This window comes from Bufo gargarizans, chromosome 2, assembly GCF_014858855.1.
Source record: "Bufo gargarizans isolate SCDJY-AF-19 chromosome 2, ASM1485885v1, whole genome shotgun sequence".
NCBI lineage: Eukaryota > Metazoa > Chordata > Amphibia > Anura > Bufonidae > Bufo > Bufo gargarizans.
This window is the reverse complement of record NC_058081.1, coordinates 87,731,480-87,748,888: the sequence shown is the minus strand read 5'-3', so window position 1 is coordinate 87,748,888 and position 17,409 is coordinate 87,731,480. Positions and strand designations below refer to the sequence as shown.

The following is a 17,409-nucleotide window of genomic DNA, read 5'->3' as shown; positions in this document are numbered from 1 at the left end:
TTCCTTTATGCTGAAAGTGACATTTTACAAACCTATTAAGTCCCTGTAGATCGCTATGGCGGAGGTTTAGGGTCTTCATATGTGATGATAGGCTCACCATTCCTGATATGTCTGTCTTAGGGACAATTTGCACCAACAATTCTGGAGCATTGTTTCACACTGCTGTATGTCATGTATTCCACGATTATTCCTACTAGAAGATTATAACTGAATTGCCTGCAATAAAAGTCCAGCTGGGTGTTACCAGTTAGGGGGTGTGTCCCTGCACAGTCTGACGGTATCAGCAGTGATTAGATGATGGTAGAATGGGCAGGGACACCCATCTGGACCTTTACTGCAAACTGCTAGTAATTCAGGTGGGTAATTCATAGTAGGAATAAAAGAGGGACATCACAACATAGAGATACATGAAAAGATGCCTCAGAATTGTTATTACATGTTATTACTACAGCAGACATGTCAGGGGAGGAGACACATTGCTCTTTAACACCGAAATGCCCTAAACTGTTAAAAATGCATAACTTCGCCGAGGAATAATCAGTACACAGCAGTATTCAGAGCTGATCTGCGCATGCGCCCAGCACTGGGCTGGAAAGCGGCCGCAGCGCAGGAAGTAGTCTGGTGCTGGCAGAGCGTTACGCACCGGAGCTTCATGCCAGAACACGGCGACTACGCAATGACGTAAAAGGGGCGTGGTTAACTGTGAACTGTCACTGACAGTTGAGCCTGTAGGTCCGCCTCCTGGCAGAGCTGCCTGCTGCAGATGCCGCCGGCACACAAAGCCTAGGGTCACGGGCCGCCGCCGCAGCAGCCATTCGCCCATCAGCAGCCGGTGATGGCAGGTAATACAGAAGGGGGCGCTAGTGCTGGTTACCGAGGCGAGGGCACAAAGCTGGGGACAGATGGGAGGGCAGAGGGTGTTCAGCTTGCCATGGGCCTGGAGGGCACTGATGAGGGCTGACAGTGCCATGTGATGCCAGCTGATGTCACATCATAGTTGTTCCTCCATAGACTGCATACTGCAGTGTCCTGGCCATAGGGTTGTGTGGAGGCACCACATGTGAGTGGCACCATGCTGGGGCAAGACAGTCTATGTAAATCACGTGACTGGCGCCACTTACCCTCTCTATACCGGGCATGTTATGTGGAACTTGTGGCACTACAACTCCCAGCATGCCTTACCACACTGGAATCAGCGGCTTTGCAACAGCGGGAGCAGCGCTGTAATTGGTGACTGTCACGGATGCCACATGTGTGCCATGTCTCGGACCTCATTCATACGATGCAGCTTTCCTCCAGTTTGATTCTTCTTCCTAAAGGACATTGAACAAAAAATCTGAGTCCTTCCCATTGACTTGTATGGAGGGCGCTGCTGAGGCCCCCCGCCTTGCATATCTGGGCAAACATTAGCCCAGATATGGTGTAAAGGGAAGGATACAGTGAAAGGTGAGCGGTCTGCCTGTGGTGTAGAAACGGGGGCGGACATGGACCGCAGAGGGCCCCGTGCAAAGAAAATTCTCCACCTCCCCTATTCCCTCCCAACATTGCATACAGGTCAGGCTACTTACACACCTGCGGCATTACGATCCGCCAAAGAATGCAAGAACACAAAGAATGCCGATTCTCAGCATTTTTGCCAGTTTGTGGACATAACCCATTCTAGGCGGCCTCCGTCTGCATCCAGCAGTGCTGGGGCCGGGGAGATCCGGCAGGCTGGACTCTCTGACGCAGATGTGAAGGTAGCCTAATACAGCCCCACATACCTCTTACATCCAGTGACGTCGCCTCTGATGTAGACGTTCTCTGTCCTCATCTTCTCCTTTCGGACCAGACCCCCATGATGATTTCTGTCAGCCATCTCCTCTCTATGCAGAGTTTGACAAGAAGACATCTTAGCTTCTTACTTTTCCATCATCCTCTCAACCTCTGAACACCCCATCCTGCCACCCCCAGTACTGTGCCCGCTGTGCTCCCCAATACTATACTGCAGAAACAGTTCCCCTGAAAATACTGCTACCACACAGACAGTACCGCCTTCAGTAATTATTGGCACACTGTGCCTTAAAAAAAAACTGCGTCCAGAAGAACGGTGTCCCTGACACTAATTGTATAAACATAATGTCCCCCAAAAATAATTGTGCTAAGCTGATATAGTTCCAGGGTGCCCCCCACAGTATTAGTGCTCCCCAAAGTCCCACCAATAGGAATAATTCTCTGTCAGAGTGCACTTAGTGGTAATAATGTCCCCACTGTGCCCCAGTAGTAATAATGCTCCCATAGTCCCCCCTTACTGCCCCCATAATGTCCCCGGCAGAACTAATTCTCTTTATAATGTGTGCCAGTACAAAAAAATACCTCTGTGCAAATGTCCCCATAGTTGCCCTCATAATATGTGGCAATGTGCCCCAAAAAAACCTTTTCTTGGTGCCCCCAGTTGAGCAAAATAATTGTGCCATTATAAAATACTCCTATATAGTGCATGTCCCCCCCCCCCCCCATGGTGCCTGACATACAGTGCCTTGCAAAAGTATTCACCCCCTTGACTTTTTTCCGTATTTTGGTGCCTCACAGCCTGGAAATAACATGGATTGTTTGAAGATTTGCATCATGTAATTTACAGAACATGCCGACAACTTTGAAGATTTTTTATTTATTTTTTATTGTGAAGCAAACAACAAATAGGACAAAATACCAGAAAAAGTCAATGTGCATAACTATTCACCCCCCTAAAGTCAATACTTTGTAGAGCCCCCTTTTGTGGCAATCACAGCTCCAAGTCTCTTTGGATAAGTCTCTATGAGCAGTCGCCACATCTTACCACCGGGATTTTTGCCCATTCCTCCTCGCAGAACTGCTGCAGCTCCTTCAAGTTTGATTGTTTGTGCTTGTGAACAGCAATCCTTAAGTCTGACCACAGATTTTCTATTGGATTGAGATCTGGGCTGTGAATAGGCCGAGCCAACATATTTACATGTTTCCCCTTAGGCCCCTTGCAGACGAGCGTGTGCGAATTAGGGCCGGATGCGTTGCGAATGCGTTCAGGGAAAAATGCACAATTTCGCAAACAGTCATTCAGTTTTGTCTGCGATCGCGTTCAGTTTTTATCGTGCGGGTGCAATGCGATTGAATGCGTTTGGATGCGTTTTGAACACGCGTGGTAAAAAACTGAATGTATACAAACAACATCTCTTAGGAACCATGCGTGAAAAACGCATCGCATCCGCACTTGCTTGCGGATGAGATGCGATTTTCACACGGCTCCATTCACTTCTATAGGGCCAGCGTGAAAATCGCAGAATATAGAACATGCTGCAATATTAATGCAATGCACAAGTGATGTGTGAAACCCAACGCACATGTACACAGCCCCATTGAAATGAATGGGTCCGGATTCGTATCACGCATTGCACCCGTGCGGAATACTCGCTCCTCTACAAGGGTCCTTAAACCACCCAAGTGTTGCTTTAGCCGTGTGTTTGGGGTCATTGTCCTGCTGGAAGGTGAACCTCCGTCCTAGCCTCACATCACGCACAGAGTGGTACAGGTTTTTCTCAAGAATATCCCTGTATTTAGCACCATCCATCTTTCCCTCAACTCTGACCAGTTTCCCAGTCCCCCCCAGCAAGATGCTGCCACCACCATGTGTCACTGTGGGGAATGTGTTCTTTGTGTGATTTGATGTGTTGGGTTTGCGCCAGACATAGTGTTTTCTTTGATGGCCGAAAAGTTTAATTGTAGTCTCATCAGACCAGAGCACCTTCCTCCATACATTTTGGGAGTCTCCCACAGGCCTTTTCGCAAACTCACAACGTGCCTTTTTGTTCTTAGCTGAAAGTAATGGCTTTCTTCTGGCCGCTCTGCCATAAAGCCCAACTCTATGGAGCGTACAGCTTATTGAAGTCCTATGTACAGATACTCCAGTCTCTGCTGTGGAACTCTGCAGCTCATCCAGGGTTACCTTAGGTCTCTGTGCTGCCTCTCTGATTAATGCCCTCCGTGCCCGGTCCGTGAGTTTTGGTGGGCGGCCGTCTCTTGGCAGGTTTGCTGTTGTGCCATGTTCTTTCCATTTGGTTATGGTAGATTTGATGGTGCTCCTGGGGATCATCAAAGATTTGGACATTTTTTTTATAACCTAACCCTGACTTGTACTTCTCAACAACATTGTCCCTTACTTGTTTGGAGAGTTCCTTGGTCTTCATGGCAGTGTTTGGTTAGTGATGCCTCTTGCTTAGGTGTTGCAGCCTCTGGGGCCTTTCAAAAAAGGTGTGTATATGTAATGACAGTTCATGTGACACTTTCACACAGGTGACATCATTTCACTAATTATGTGACTTCTGAAAGCAATTGGTTGCACAATATTTTTTTATGGGCTTCCTAACAAAGGGGGTGAATACATACGCACAGGCCAATTTTCTTTTTCTTTTTTTTTTTCTAAACAATAGTTTTATATATTTTTCTCATTTCACTTCACCAACTTTTAGACTATTGTGTTCTGGTCCGTAACATAAAATTCAGATAAACAAAACATTGAACTTAAGGCTGTAAGGGGGTGAATACTTTTGCAAGGCACTGTAATGTGCCAGTATAAAATTCCCAAGTAGATGCCCCATAATGCTCCTCTTCCCCCTTCCCCATAGTGCCCCCATAATGCCCCTATAGTACACATGTAGTTTGTGCTAGTACAAAATGCCCCTATATAATGTCTCCCCCCACCCCATGTGTGACACTATATAATGCCAGTAGATGCCCCATGGTGCGCATCCCCCCTTCTCTATAGTGTATTTTCTGTGTAAGTGTGTATACAGAGATAGCTGTACACAGGGAGGTGGTATCAGCGATTGATAGCATTGTCTGTGTAAGTGTGTATACAGAGATAGTGGGGGCCAGAGCCATTACTGCTAATGAAAGTACATTATTACGTTACTTATATCAATGTTATACACATAATATAGGGCACTTTCACACTAGCGCTTTTCTTTTCCGGCGCTGAGTTACGTCCTAAGGTCTCTATACCGGAAAATAACTGATCAGGCATATCCCCATGCATCTGAATGGAGAGTAATCCGTTCAGGATGCATCAGGATGTCTTCAGTTCAGTCTTTTTGACTGATCAGGCAAAAGATAAAACCGCTGCTACGGTTTTATCTCAGGCGAAAAAAACTGAAGACTTGCCTGAATGCCGAATCCGGCATTTTTTCCCATAGGAATGTATTAGTGCCGGATCCGGCATTCAAAATACCGGAAGGTAAAAAAAAGTTAATGCCGGATCTGTTTTGCCGGATGACACCGGAAAGACTGATCCGGCATGTCAATGCATTTTTCTGACTGGTCAGGCATTTTTTAGACTGTTCATGATCCTGCTTAGTCTTACTAATCCCATCAGTTGGCATGCGTTTTGCCGGATCCGGTAGGCAGTTCCAGCGAATGAACTGTTTGCCGGATCTCTCTGCCGCAAGTGTGAAAGTAGCCTAATATACCTTGATGAGGTGAGACAACCCCTTTAATGTGTTGTCTGATTTCAGGAGAACACCAGACAAACCCTGGAATCTGCCTGAAATGGTAAGTACTTACCTCACAGATCCCGACACTACTGCTCCTGGTCTCCCGGCTGGGCTCTGTTTAACTGAGTGAAGCGGTGACATCATGCTGACAACACATGACCGCTGCGGTCAGTTATTGGCTGCAGCAGTGATTTCGTGTTGTCGACGTGATGTCACCACTGCAGCCGGATAAATGGAGCCCGGCCCTGCTGCGGGGCAGGATCTGTGAGGTAAGTACTTACAAGTTCATTATTTCAGATTCCAGTTTCCGGACAACTCCCTTTAAATGTCCCTGTAGGCATTAGATTTCCACATAGGTGAGGTCTGCATTGTGACGCTGTGTCCTCTGAGGTGCGGCTCCCAGGAAGGTATTCGCATGGTATGCATTTAGATTATGCAAAGTTCTATAGTTTCCTATGAAGGATCCATCACTGCTGAGCAGAGCTGTACGTGCGATGGTTTAGCGGCTGCGATTAGTGTCAGAACGTCCCCCAGGCAACACATAATCCCTTTTTTTAAATGGGTTTTTGGTCCCGAAAAAAATCACTTAATGTAAAAAAGAAAATTCTAACATACGATATCAGGTTCAGCAACCTCCGGCACTCCAGCTGTTGTGAAACTACAACTCCCAGCAGGCACACTTTTTTAGCTATTCTCAGAAATTAGAAGGGAATGGAGCATGCTGGGAGTTGTAGTTTCCCAACAGCTGCAGTCCCGGAGGTTTCTGATCACTGGACTATAATATTGGTTAAAACCGGTTTTATCCATGACCAATGGACCACTTCTCTGCCGCTGTTTGTTCTGTCATGTGATGCCACCAGCCACCGGCTGCTGCTGCTGCGATGCCACTTCCATATATTTAGTTTGTAATACTTCATTTCCCCTCTGGGGGCTCTGCACTGGATTTGAGCACTTCATGTCATGGTTGCCCCCAGATAGTTGAGTGGTTGGCTTATATTGAGGGGATCAAAAAGATATTGTGCAAAGGGGACGACCCCTTTAACCACCTCCGGACCGCCTAACGCGCCGATGCGTCCGGAAGGTGGTTGCTTTTCTCCTCCTGGACGCATCGGCGCGTCATCTCGCGAGACGCGAGATTTCCTGTGAACGCGCGCACACAGGCGCGCGCGCTCACAGGAACGGAAGGTAAGCGAGTGGATCTCCAGCCTGCCAGCGGCGATCGCTCGCTGGCAGGCTGGAGATCCGAATTTTTTAACCCCTAACAGGTATATTAGACGCTGTTTTCATAACAGCGTCTAATATACCTCCTACCTGGTCCTCTGGTGGTCCCTTTTGTTAGGATCGACCACCAGAGGACTCAGGTAGGTCAGTACAGTCCCACCAAACACCACACTACACTACACCCCCCCCCCCCCCCCCCGGTCACTTATTAACCCCTTATAAACCCCTGATCACCCCATATAAACTCCCTGATCACCCCCCTGTCATTGATCACCGCCCTGTCATTGATCACCCCCCTGTCATTGATCACCCCCCTGTCAGGCTCCGTTCAGACGTCCGCATGATTTTTACGGATCCGATCCATGTATCCATGGATCCGTAAAAATCATGCGGACGTCTGAATGGAGCCTTACAGGGGGGTGATCACCCATATACACTCCCTGATCACCCCCTGTCATTGATCACCCCCCTGTCAGGCTCCATTCAGACGTCCGCATGATTTTTACGGATCCGATCCATGGATCCGTAAAAATCATGCGGACGTCTGAATGGAGCCTTACAGGGGGGGTGATCAGTGACAGGGGGGTGATCACCCTGATTACCCTGATCACCCCCTGTCATTGATAACCCCCCTGTAAGGCTCCATTCAGACGTCCGCATGCGTTCTGTGGATCCGATCCATGTATCCATGGATCCGTAAAAAATCATGCGGATGTCTGAATGGAGCCTTACAGGGGGGGTGATCAGTGACAGGGGGGTGATCACCCTGATTACCCTGATCACCCCCTGTCATTGATAACCCCCCTGTAAGGCTCCATTCAGACGTCCGCATGCGTTCTGTGGATCCGATCCATGTATCCATGGATCCGTAAAAAATCATGCGGATGTCTGAATGGAGCCTTACAGGGGGGGTGATCAGTGACAGGGGGGTGATCACCCTGATTACCCTGATCACCCCCTGTCATTGATAACCCCCCTGTAAGGCTCCATTCAGACGTCCGCATGCGTTCTGTGGATCCGATCCATGTATCCATGGATCCGTAAAAAATCATGCGGATGTCTGAATGGAGCCTTACAGGGGGGGGTGATCAGTGACAGGGGGGTGATCACCCTGATTACCCTGATCACCCCCTGTCATTGATAACCCCCCTGTAAGGCTCCATTCAGACGTCCGCATGCGTTTTGTGGATCCGATCCATGTATCCATGGATCCGTAAAAAATCATGCGGATGTCTGAATGGAGCCTTACAGGGGGGGTGATCAGTGACAGGGGGGTGATCACCCTGATTACCCTGATCACCCCCTGTCATTGATAACCCCCCTGTAAGGCTCCATTCAGACGTCCGCATGCGTTCTGTGGATCCGATCCATGTATCCATGGATCCGTAAAAAATCATGCGGATGTCTGAATGGAGCCTTACAGGGGGGGTGATCAGTGACAGGGGGGTGATCACCCTGATTACCCTGATCACCCCCTGTCATTGATAACCCCCCTGTAAGGCTCCATTCAGACGTCCGCATGCGTTCTGTGGATCCGATCCATGTATCCATGGATCCGTAAAAAATCATGCGGATGTCTGAATGGAGCCTTACAGGGGGGGTGATCAGTGACAGGGGGGTGATCACCCTGATTACCCTGATCACCCCCTGTCATTGATAACCCCCCTGTAAGGCTCCATTCAGACGTCCGCATGCGTTTTGTGGATCCGATCCATGTATCCATGGATCCGTAAAAAATCATGCGGATGTCTGAATGGAGCCTTACAGGGGGGGTGATCAGTGACAGGGGGGTGATCACCCTGATTACCCTGATCACCCCCTGTCATTGATAACCCCCCTGTAAGGCTCCATTCAGACGTCCGCATGCGTTCTGTGGATCCGATCCATGTATCCATGGATCCGTAAAAATCATGCGGACGTCTGAATGGAGCCTTACAGGGGGGGTGATTACCCTGATCACCCCCTGTCATTGATAACCCCCCTGTAAGGCTCCATTCAGACGTCCGCATGCGTTTTGTGGATCCGATCCATGTATCCATGGATCCGTAAAAAAAATCATGCGGATGTCTGAATGGAGCCTTACAGGGGGGGGTGATCAATGACAGGGGGTGATCAGGGAGTCTATATGGGTGATCACCCCCCCTGTCATTGATCACCCCCCCTGTCATTGATCACCCCCCTGTCATTGATCACTCCCCCCCTGGTAAGGCTCCATTCAGCCATTTTTTTTGGCACAAGTTAGCGGAAATTTTTTGTTTGTTTTTGTTTTCGTTTTTTCTTACAAAGTCTCATATTCCACTAACTTGTGTCAAAAAATAAAATCTCACATGAACTCACCATACCCCTCACGGAATCCAAATGCGTAAACATTTTTAGACATTTATATTCCAGACTTCTTCTCACGCTTTAGGGCCCCTAAAAAGCCAGGGCAGTATAAATACCCCACATGTGACCCCATTTCGGAAAGAAGACACCCCAAGGTATTCCGTGAGGGGCATATTGAGTCCATGAAAGATTGAAATTTTTGTCCTAAGTTAGCGGAAAGTGAGACTTTGTGAGAAAAAAAACAAAAAAAATCAATATCCGCTAACTTATGCAAAAAAAAAAAAAATTCTAGGAACTCGCCAGGCCCCTCATTGAATACCTCGGGGTGTCTTCTTTCCAAAGTGGGGTCACATGTGGGGTATTTATACTGCCCTGGCTTTTTAGGGGCCCGAAAGTGTGAGAAGAAGTCTGGGATCCAAATGTCTAAAAATGCCCTCCTAAAAGGAATTTTGGCCCCTTTGCGCATCTAGGCTGCAAAAAAGTGTCACACATCTGGTATCGCCGTACTCAGGAGAAGTTGGGGAATGTGTTTTGGGGTGTCATTTTACATATACCCATGCTGGGTGAGAAAAGTATCTTGGTCAAATGCCAACTTTGTATAAAAAAAATGGGAAAAGTTGTCTTTTGCCAAGATATTTCTCTCACCCAGCATGGTTATATGTAAAATGACCCCCCAAAACACATTCCCCAACTTCTCCTGAGTACGGCGATACCAGATGTGTCACACTTTTTTGCAGCCAAGGTGGGCAAAGGGGCACCTTTCAGATTTCGCAGGCCATTTTTTACACATTTTGATTTCAAGGTACTTCTTACACATTTGGGCCCCTAAATTGCCAGGGCAGTATAACTACGCCACAAGTGACCCCATTTTGGAAAGAAGACACCCCAAGGTATTCCGTGGGGGGCACGGCGAGTTCCTAGAATTTTTTATTTTTTGTCACAATTTAGCGGAAAATGATGATTTTTCTTTTTTTTTTCTTTTTTCCTTACAAAGTCTCATATTCCACTAACTTGCGACAAAAAATAAAAAATTCTAGGAACTCGCAGTGCCCCTCACGGAATACCTTGGGGTGTCTTCTTTCCAAAATGGGGTCACTTGTGGCGTAGTTATACTGCCCTGGCAATTTAGGGGCCCAAATGTGTGAGAAGAACTTTGCAATCAAAATGTGTAAAAAATGCCCTGCAAAATCCGAAAGGTGCACTTTGGAATATGTGCCCCTTTGCCCACCTTGGCAGCAAAAAAGTGTGACACATCTGGTATCGCCGTACTCAGGAGAAGTTGGGCAATGTGTTTTGGGGTGTCATTTTACATATACCCATGCTGGGTGAGAAAAATATCTTGGTCAAATGCCAACTTTGTATAAAAAAATTGGAAAAGTTGTCTTTTGCCAAGATATTTCTCTCACCCAGCATGGGTATATGTAAAATGACAGCCCAAAACACATTCCCCAACTTCTCCTGAGTACGGCGATACCAGATGTGTGACACTTTTTTGATGCCAAGGTGGGCAAAGGGGCACATATTCCAAAGTGCACCTTTCGGATTTCACCGGTCATTTTTTACAGATTTTGATTGCAAAGTACTTCTCACACATTTGGGCCCCTAAATTGCCAGGGCAGTATAACTACGCCACAAGTGACCCCATTTTGGAAAGAAGACACCCCATGGTATTCCGTGAGGGGCATGGCGAGTTCCTAGAATTTTTTATTTTTTGTCGCAAGTTAGTGGAATATGAGACTTTGTAAGGAAAAAAGAGAAAAAAAAAAAAATCATCATTTTCCGCTAACTTGTGACAAAAAATAAAAAATTCTAGGAACTCGCAGTGCCCCTCACGGAATACCTTAGGGTGTCTTCTTTCCAAAATGGGGTCACTTGTGGCGTAGTTATACTGCCCTGGCAATTTAGGGGCCCAAATGTGTGAGAAGAACTTTGCAATCAAAATGTGTAAAAAATGCCCTGCAAAATCCGAAAGGTGCACTTTGGAATATGTGCCCCTTTGCCCACCTTGGCAGCAAAAAAGTGTGACACATCTGCTATCGCCGTACTCAGGAGAAGTTGGGCAATGTGTTTTGGGGTGTCATTTTACATATACCCATGCTGGGTGAGAAAAATATCTTGGTCAAATGCCAACTTTGTATAAAAAAATGGGAAAAGTTGTCTTTTGCCAAGATATTTCTCTCACCCAGCATGGGTATATGTAAAATGACACCCCAAAACACATTCCCCAACTTCTCCTGAGTACGGCGATACCACATGTGTGACACTTTTTTGCTGCCAAGGTGGGCAAAGGGGCGCATATTCCAAAGTGCACCTTTCAGATTTCACCGGTCATTTCTTACACATTTTGATTGCAAAGTTCTTCTCACACATTTGGGCCCCTAAATTGCCAGGGCAGTATAACTACGCCACAAGTGACCCCATTTTGGAAAGAAGACACCCCAAGGTATTCTGTGAGGGGCATGGTGAGTTCCTAGAATTTTTTATTTTTTGTCGCAAGTTAGTGGAATATGAGACTTTGTAAGAAAAAAAAAAAAAAAAAAAAATCATCATCATTTTCCGCTAACTTGTGACAAAAAATAAAAAGTTCTATGAACTCACTATGCCCATCAGCGAATACCTTAGGGTGTCTACTTTCCGAAATGGGGTCATTTGTGGGGTTTTTCTACTGTTTGGGCATTGTAGAACCTCAGGAAACATGACAGGTGCTCAGAAAATCAGAGCCGTTTCAAAAAGCGGAAATTCACATTTTTGTACCATAGTTTGTAAATGCTATAACTTTTACCCAAACCATTTTTTTTTTGCCCAAACATTTTTTTTTTATCAAAGACATGTAGAACTATAAATTTAGCGAAAAATTTATATATGGATGTCGTTTTTTTTGCAAAATTTCACAGCTGAAAGTGAAAAATGTCATTTTTTTGCAAAAAAATCGTTACATTTTGATTAATAACAAAAAAAGTAAAAATGTCAGCAGCAATAAAATACCACCAAATGAAAGCTCCATTAGTGAGAAGAAAAGGAGGTAAAATTCATTTGGGTGGTAAGTTGCATGACCGAGCGATAAACGGTGAAAGTAGTGTAGTGCCGAAGTGTAAAAAGTGGCCTGGTCATGAAGGGGGTTTCACCTAGCGGGGCTGAAGTGGTTAAATATCACTGATGTACTCATGGGCCAGAGTTTACAAACAATAGTAGATAAAAATATTTCCTCTTAACCAGCTTGAGTAAAGAGGGCGGGCTGCTGTGACTAAAGGGGAGACGTCCATCCTGTGACCGCTGGTGAAAGCAGTGGCACTGCTGTGACTAATGGGGAGACGTCCATCCTGTGACTGCTGGTGAAAGCAGTGGCACTGCTGTGACTAATGGGGAGACGTCCATCCTGTGACCGCTGGTGAAAGCAGTGGCACTGCTGTGACTAATGGGGAGACGTCCATCCTGTGACCGCTGGTGAAAGCAGTGGCACTGCTGTGACTAATGGGGAGACGTCCATCCTGTGACCGCTGGTGAAAGCAGTGGCACTGCTGTGACTAAAGGGGAGACGTCCATCCTGTGACCGCTGGTGAAAGCAGTGGCACTGCTGTGACTAAAGGGGAGACGTCCATCCTGTGACTGCAGGTGAAAGCAGTGGCAGGCTGCTGTGACTAAAGGGGAGACGTCCATCCTGTGCCTGCAGGTGGAAGCAGTGGCAGGCTGCTGTGACTAAAGCGGAGAGGTCCATCCTGTGACTGCAGGTGAAAACAGTGGCACTGCTGTGACTAAAGGGGAGACGTCCATCCTGTGACTTCAGGTGGAAGCAGTGGCACTGCCGCATCTACAGTGATGCAGAGGTGGTTATGCCGCTTTGACTTCTAGAAGCAGCAGGGCTGAACAGTTGTAGCCGCTGGAGGTTAGCTTGCTGTAACTACTAGGGGGCAACTGAGAGAAGTGTCACTACTTCTGGGAAAAGGGGCATAATTGCAAATGGTGGTGAAAATTAAAGGAGGCATTGTGGTGAATGCTGGTAGAAAGAGGGTTCTTGTTTAAGGGGTTGCAGCCACTATCAGAAAGGAGAGAGTCACAAAAGTGCCTCCATCATAAAATAAAAGGTAATTCTTTTTTGGGGTGGTTTCAATATTAGAATATGTTCCCCCTTAAAAAAAAAAAAAAAAAAAAAAAAGGAGCCATATGGGTATGTCCACAAAGACCATAAAATACAACAAAAGTTCACAGTAGGTCCACAGGAAAAAACAAGCCAAATATATATATATATTTTTTTTTCTTTCATCCTTTGCATTGACAAGGCTGAAACTTGACTGCTGCAGGTTTCCAATCCGCTCTGCAGGTCCTCTTACATTGTGCACCGTGTACAGGACATTTACATCCAATCTACTTCACTGTTACCGAATTGCACTGCAACCGCGCAAATATCCATGTGTATTACACAACATGCGAGGTATCCTATACCTCTACACAATACAATCCTTTGGGTACTTTGTGTTTCTGGTTATGTATTTTATTTTTATGCTTTTTCCATACAAAAACGTTTCTGTGACATAGACAAAAAGCATGGTGTTTAAAGGGGTTTCCTGCTTTGCACCAGCATCCTTTAAAATGATCATTCCTGAAGGTAGCTGTCATTTTGTAGTATACTTCTTCCTACCTTTATTGCTCCCATCTTCTATTTTGGGCAGTGGTAGGGGAGTGTCTATGTAACCATCTTGGTGGGAGGAGCTATAAACGAGCTGGGCGTTATTAAGGGCGGTGCTTGAGCTCTGCAGAGAGAGAAGTGCATCATGGGTTTGGTTGGATACAGGAAGCACTACATACAGGATGGAAGCAAGTCATTTGGGGGAGATGTACGTGAGCATAGCTAGTAAACCCCCATAGTATTTCCGGAATACCCCTTTTTGGCTGTGTTCAGGATTCTGTTAGGAATTGGGCACTATGCTATTTACTTATTATACATCTGCAACAGAAATCCAGTTTTTAGCCTCAGATTTCTTCCACAGATCTAAAAAAATAAATAAAATATATATATATATATATATATATATATATATAATGTATACAGTGCAAGTTTGTCCTGGCATGTGTGATGATACAGTCCAGGAGATGAAGTGAGAAGATCTCCAGCATGTTTTATACAACAAGTCCTTCATTGAATGAAGCATTCTTAAAAAAAACATGGAATGCGTCTCCAAGGCAGCAGGGCTCTGCTTACGCATTTCGAAACCTAAACACAGTTCTGGGTCAAAGCTAAGACAAGTACTTTAATGTTTTCTAAACTTTCGAGGCTAGAGATCTTTTCACTTCATTCCTTAGACTTTGTTGTCCTGAGACCTTCCTCAGCATCTCTTTCTCTCCATGCTCCAGATCCAGGATTCAGGCTAGGACTACATGTGTCGCCGAAAAGTCCCGCAAGATTTTTTTTTATAATTCTAGTCAGTAGTGTCGCACTGCAACAGTGGATTTTTGCTAAAGTGGATTTTTGTGCAACTGTCGTGTCGCAGTGCGATACCATTACAAAAAATGTTGTGCGACACACGTTGCAGTGTAGTTATTCCTTTTTCTTGTGCGGCACATGTCGCTGTGTAGTTCTCTTTTTGTTCCTTCAGCACAACATATTACATTTAATGGTTTAATATGATTGAAAAACGGTGCACACAACTTACTAAAAGGAACAATACAAAGGGGATTATCCAAAACTAACTCACATCCCTAAAAGATGCGGTTCAGCTGTTTCTGTTAGTGGAGCTTGACATTCAGTTCTTGTCCTTTTAACCCAGGAGCTGTGATTCAACATTTGGGGTTATAGCATGACCCCACTCTCACAGACTCTTCCCCACATATATCCAGGTGTTTTTTTTTTTTTGTAAAACTTTCCCTGGGCAAGCACACTCTATATTTCCTTTGCTCAACCGGATGGTGATCAGATAATGTCGTCAGATGTGTTCTAGCCTCCAGCCAATCCATTTGGTGACGAAGCTAAATAGCTTTGATGCTCAGTTTCTTCAGACAGAGGCAGGATGGAGCCTGACAATCCCATAAACCTCCACTTGGTTTGCCCAGCCTCAGGGAAGGAATGCGAGGCCATAAACCGGCAGGGGGTCTTCTAGGTCTTCAACTCCTTGAAACACAGAGTCAGTTACAAATGTCATATGTTTGTCACAGTCTTGATCCTATTCCATTTTCGGCAGAGATGTGGGCTGGAAGAGATGCTGCATCACATTAGGGCTGCAGCTAACGATTATTTGAATAATCGATTAGTTGTCGATAATTTAATCGATTAATCGGGGAAAAAAACAAAGAGGTTTATATGATTTTACTTGAAAAATTTTATGTTCAAAGGCCATATTAAAATAAATTGTGGATGGCACTGTTATGGGGGGGGGGATCTGTGGACGGCACTGTTATCGGGGGGATCTGTGCACGGCACTGTTATGGGGAAGGGGATCTGTGCACGGCACTGTTATGGGGAAGGGGATCTGTGCACGGCACTGTTATGGGGAAGGGGATCTGTGCACGGCACTGTTATGGGGAAGGGGATCTGTGCACGGCACTGTTATGGGGAAGGGGATCTGTGCACGGCACTGTTATGGGGAAGGGGATCTGTGCACGGCACTGTTATGGGGAAGGGGATCTGTGCACGGCACTGTTATGGGGAAGGGGATCTGTGCACTGTTATGGGGATAACAGTGCACAGATCCCCCTCCCCATAGCAGTGCCATAGACCGATTTTCCCCCCTTCCCATAACAGGCCCGGCCCCGCTGCTCACAGCAGACTAATCACTGCATCTTTATTTTACCTTACAATGACGCTCCAGTAACAGGCAGAGCGGACGGCGGCGTAACGTCACTTACTCACGTGACACACCTGCTCCGCCCACTTTTTGAATGAAGGAGGCGGAGCAGGCGCGTCACATGAGTGAGTGACGTTACGCCGCCGTCCGCTCTGCCTGTTACTGGAGCGTCATTGTAAGGTAAAATAAAGATGCAGTGACTTAAAGTAAACCGCCCGCCTGCATAGCAACGAATCGGACGATTATTAGATAACTGGATTTGTCGGCAATCGATTATTATTGATTACATCGATTAATCGTTGCAGCCCTACATCACATATATGTGGAGAAATCAGACACTAGAACATTGATGGCCACTCCAACCTCTGGAACCTCTGTCAGTCGGCACAATAAGGCTAATGCTACATGGCGACTGCACAAGGCTGTATGACATGAGATTGCGTTGTTGTGCTGCTACATGGCTTCTAACGATGGTCACCGCTTCTCGGCCTTTTGGCTAAGATCAAGTGTAGTATCTGTTCTTCAGTTCCTGTAGAGCTACGCTCCAGGTTGTACTCCAACCGAAGCAAGTCAGACATATTCAGATTTTCTTCTGGATAAGGCTCAGCAGAGGCTCTTCTTTGATGGAAAAAAATATTTTGCCGAATCGGGCAGCCCAGGGAAATTGTTGGCCAGGGTGATCTCGAATCAGATCCAAGAGATAGCAAGCATTCGTTCACCTGAAGGTTTAATTATAGAAGATCAAGAATCTATAAAAGGAATCCTTGTTAAGTACTTTGGCGATTTATATAAATCAGATAAGAATATTTCAGATGAAATGATGCATATTTGGATTCCATCTCTCTACCAGTCCTAACGGACACGCGGGGAACTCCGGCAGGAGTTAGAGGCTGCAATAAAGGCTTGTTCGGGAAACCCCTCCCCTGCTTCAGATGGATTCCCATATGAATTCTACCGTAAATATAGGGAGGCTATTCTCCCTTATTTATTGAAGGTATTCACTGAATCCTTGGGGGATGAGACCCTTTCCGAATCAATGACAGAAGCCATAATAATATTAATATTCAAAAAAAGGCAAGGATCCCTTAGATATAGGCCGATTTCCTTATTGAATACTGATGTAAAGCTTCTTTCAAGGGTTCTTGCTACAAGACTTGCTAAGGTTATTACATCAGTGACCGTTTCTGACCAATAAGGGCACATATTACAATTTGCATCGCCTGTTTGCGAATATACAGTCCTCCGGGGGAGGACAAATAGCTTCATATTGAATAGAGTCACCCGTCAAGTATGTCCTCTTTCCCCATTACTATTTGATGTATCTCGAGCCTCTTGCAGCTAAGGTAAGTCAAGACTTTGGGATTGAAGGGTTTAGGACACTGGGAACGGAGGATTTAATTTCCTTATATGCAGATGACGTATTATTTTTTATACATAATACCAATATTACACTCCCAAGAATTACTCAGATAGTTAATTCCTTTGGTGAAGTTTCAGGTCTTGATATTAATTGGTTACTCTTATACCCATGGACAGACTTCAGCTTTCCAATGAAGGGCTCTTGAACATCTTGAAGATTTCTGATT

General features: G+C 45.8%; 1 protein-coding gene and 1 pseudogene across 2 annotated transcripts in view; both read left to right on the top strand.

Moving 5' to 3' along the window:
- Nucleotides 1-732: 732 nt before the first annotated feature.
- The window catches only part of SLC23A2 (solute carrier family 23 member 2), a 119,500-nt gene continuing 102,823 nt past the window's right edge, over nt 733-17,409 (top strand). For both annotated transcript variants that reach the window (XM_044279266.1, XM_044279264.1), the window contains exon 1: nt 733-842. The gene's annotated coding sequence lies outside the window, so the exon portion shown is untranslated. The remainder of the gene's footprint in view (nt 843-17,409) is intronic.
- On the top strand, nt 16,300-16,414 carry LOC122929908 (annotated as a pseudogene).